Source organism: Bison bison, unplaced genomic scaffold (assembly GCF_000754665.1).
Source record: "Bison bison bison isolate TAMUID 2011002044 unplaced genomic scaffold, Bison_UMD1.0 scf7180017864242, whole genome shotgun sequence".
NCBI classification, from domain to species: Eukaryota; Metazoa; Chordata; class Mammalia; order Artiodactyla; family Bovidae; genus Bison; species Bison bison.
The window spans coordinates 1,813,558-1,817,029 of NW_011494814.1; the positions used below are offsets into that span (position 1 = coordinate 1,813,558).

At 39.4% G+C, this 3,472-nt stretch overlaps 1 protein-coding gene across 2 annotated transcripts in view; it reads right to left on the reverse strand.

Moving 5' to 3' along the window:
• The window catches only part of ARHGAP5 (Rho GTPase activating protein 5), an 80,822-nt gene extending 80,534 nt beyond the window's left edge, over positions 1-288 (reverse strand). Inside the window, exon 1 of one of the 2 annotated variants that reach the window (XM_010846986.1) lies at positions 153-288. The gene's annotated coding sequence lies outside the window, so the exon portion shown is untranslated. The remainder of the gene's footprint in view (positions 1-152) is intronic. The other variant, XM_010846984.1, reaches the window with a different exon arrangement.
• Positions 289-3,472: the final 3,184 nt, after the last annotated feature.

A 3,472-nucleotide genomic window follows, 5' to 3' on the forward strand; every position in this document is an offset into this window, starting at 1 on the left:
AAGGCGCGAGCGCCGGAGCCAGAGGGAGGGAGCGAGTGCGCGGGGCCGCGTTCTCGCTCGCGTCCCGGCTCCCCCATTGGCTTCTGCCCCTCCCCCTTCTTCCTCCGCCTCTCCCATCCATTGGTTCCCTCTCCTACTCCATTCCTTCTCACCTTTTCCCTTTTACCCATTGGCGTGAATATTTTTCCTTTGCTTTCCCCCTTTCGCCGTATTCTGCTCCTCCTCCGTCCCATCCTCCACGCTTTAGAAGCTGCCGACCATGCAGCTCTGAGCACTGTCGTCTCCGACCTTCCCTGCTTTCTCCCTTTCCTTCTGTTCCGGTTTCTGGCCGTAACAGAGAGCAAACCACAGTACTGCAAAGGGACCTGATATTATGTTAGCCGTTACAAACATCGCATGGGCACTGAATGATTCTCGATAAATCAGCTTACGCTTTCTGAGTATTAAAGAATTCAAGAGAGGAAAATATATGCACCACGCTCGTTCTCAGGGACATGCTCCCGCGTGTGCAGCCAGTTTCCTGCCTGGGATCTCTGGCCAACTAGACGGAACCCGCCCGGGACCTGGTGCCGTACTCACCCAGAAAGCAAAACTCCATGGGAGCAAGAAGATTCCGTTTCTCCGTCGACACCGCACAGGGACGGAGGCAGGCCCTCGGTTTAATCCATTCTTAAGGAAATTGAGCGAGATGCCGAGACATGGGGCGGACTGAATTCAGGTGGCCCAGAAGACCCCTGCTCACACTACTACTGAGCAAACCTTTAGGAACCATCGGTCACCTGGCTTTTATTATACTGTCTCAAATATAGTCAGTATTTTTGGAGACGTAGAAATTTCACAAGTTTGGAGGTACCCTGGGCTTTTGGCGTATTTCTCATCTGAGCATTGGCATTGAGTCGTGGTTAAAGGGCGGTGGAAAAATGTCTTTTCTTTCATCACTGAAGAAACTGAGGTCTTGTGACTTTCCCAAGGTCATCAGAATCTGTCTTACACGTAGTTCTTAAAATAGCTGCCGGCAGATGAAAGAATGAATGAGCAAAAACATAAATCTACCCCAATTTGTTATGTTTAAAAGAAAGAAGTAACTTGGGGGCCAATTTCTTTTGGGGAATAGATTTATTTCCTGCATTGAAAACGGCTCATCATCAGTAAACATATAAAAAAGGCTTTTAAATTTAAAGTATTCTTTACTTCTTATGTTACATAAGGTACTTTAGTTAGCCAAGGTTGCTTTTTAGTGTTATAATGATGCAGCTGCTTCCAACCAGAAGTACGTTTAGGGTCTGTCAGTAAAGAAAAACAAAACTGCCTTTTGGTAAAAATCTGTTAGAAAATATTTGTCAGTGAATCTGCCACAAAATTTCAGCAGAAGTCCTGTTTCTTTCTTCCACACCCCTGCCCTTCTACTCCATATTTCTCTAAGGTAAACTTAATAGACAAAAGCAGAATAGATGTTTAATTTCTCTATGTCTCTTGCTCCCTAATTTTAAAAAGGCATGACTAAAATTACTTCCTCCAGCCACTCCCTTGCATCTGAATGGTACCAAATAGGTTAAGTGAGGTACCTAGGTACTTATTTCTTTCAGTTATAAACCCTAGGCAAGGAAAAAGGACACTACAGAAAACTTGCAAAAAAAGAAAATATACAAAAAAGGAAGAAAAAGAGGAGAGGAGGAAATTTTGGAGAGTGGACCCATCAAAATGCGGTACTAATGCCTTAATACACACATCACTTGTACAGGTTGGAAAGTCCATGCATTTAAATGCGTTTTTTGACCTTTGTATTAAAAGTTCCTAAAAGTACAAGAAGCCAATTCAAAGCTAGAATTTTGATGTTGAAGTATTAAGTACTATAATAGGGTGTCCACCCTAATATAAAAATTATTTCCTAAATAATCAGAAATTTCATAACCATGGCATGTATCAGTACAAACCAAAGTCAAATCAGAGCTTTTAAAGGTGTTAACATTCTTTACATATTACTGTTTGCTTCAAAACAGGACATCATACTGAAGAATCAGGACATAACACTGGAGACAAAAAAAGACTTTTCAAATTTATATTTTTCATAATATAGACACAAGAAAATGAAGCAGGGCAGGGAGAGGGGGAAGCCATGGTTTTCAAATGATAATTGTCATAACTGACATTGTTTTTACTCTTTAGTCCTCCTATATCATCCATCTTGAATTAAGGAGTCTGAACTTTACAACTTTGCTCCTTATTAATACTAATACACTGGTGAGCTGCTTACCAGTACAAATAACTAACAAATTTTTATATCATTTTAATTTTTGTATCTGCTCCTCTCGAAAAAGAAAGCCTACAGTTTTCTGCATAAATAAAAATCTGAAAATGGAAAAAGGGAGTCAAAGTTCTATGGTTAAAAATGCTTAGATATATCAATTAAAGGCTATAAAGAGCAGAAAATAAAACTCAAGGATAATATGGCATATTTTAAAATTGATCAGGAACCATGCCTTCAGGGAAACAGCTTTAAACACCAACCCTCCCCACCCAAAACAAAACAAAAAAAACTTTGAGAAAATAAGCAACTTATCATTTTACATACACACAGAAACACTCTGGAGAGATAGAGTAAATATCACCAGTCCCTCTCGGATCAACTACTCTTCTTATCTAAAAAGGAAAAAATTTAAGCACTTGTTCTCCACTGGATAATTAAAATCACCCAAAGCTTTGTTCTTCATTTACTTTGAAAAAATTAGCAGAGTAAGATTTCAGTCAGGCATTTTAGGTTTTTAATTTAAATATCCTCCACAAATTTCTATTTCTTTAACACATCCTAACAAAGTATTCATATGCACAGTCTTTTTAGGATCAAAAGAGATGATAGCCATAAAAAATGTTATCAACATTCCAGCTTTTACCATCAGCAGTAACACTACATATAATATTCAGATGTTTGATGTGATTTGGTTTCAAAAGAACTTACCCTATAGAAGTGGGTACACCCCCTGCTGGAAATCTCTGATTATAACTACTTTGGCTTTTGTACCCTGAACCAAAAATACAGGAAAAGCCATAAAGGGCCTTTCCATTCATGACAAAATTAACCCATACTTTTTGCCTGTCTGACATTAAGACAGGCTTTTGGAAAACATACTATCTCAGAATATCACCCTGATTACAGGAAAAATACATGAAAAAATTGGAGAATAACAGAGGCAAATAACAATAACAGACAGGTTATTTCATGTCTAATTTCCCATAGAATTTCACGACTTGTTTCCATACCCCACCTAACCCCTACCTCCTCCCTCAACCTTTCTCTTTCTCCATATCCCGTATAGTTAGAGCTATTGGGAGGAGAGAAAGCAGGGTATTATGGGGTGTTACTCCCATGAGCAGGCAATACCAATAACCAATAACCACAGTATAACCACAGTGGCCATTTGCTGAGTTAAGGTGCTGAAAAGCTTTCTCCAAATTTGTTTTATGGCTACCAATG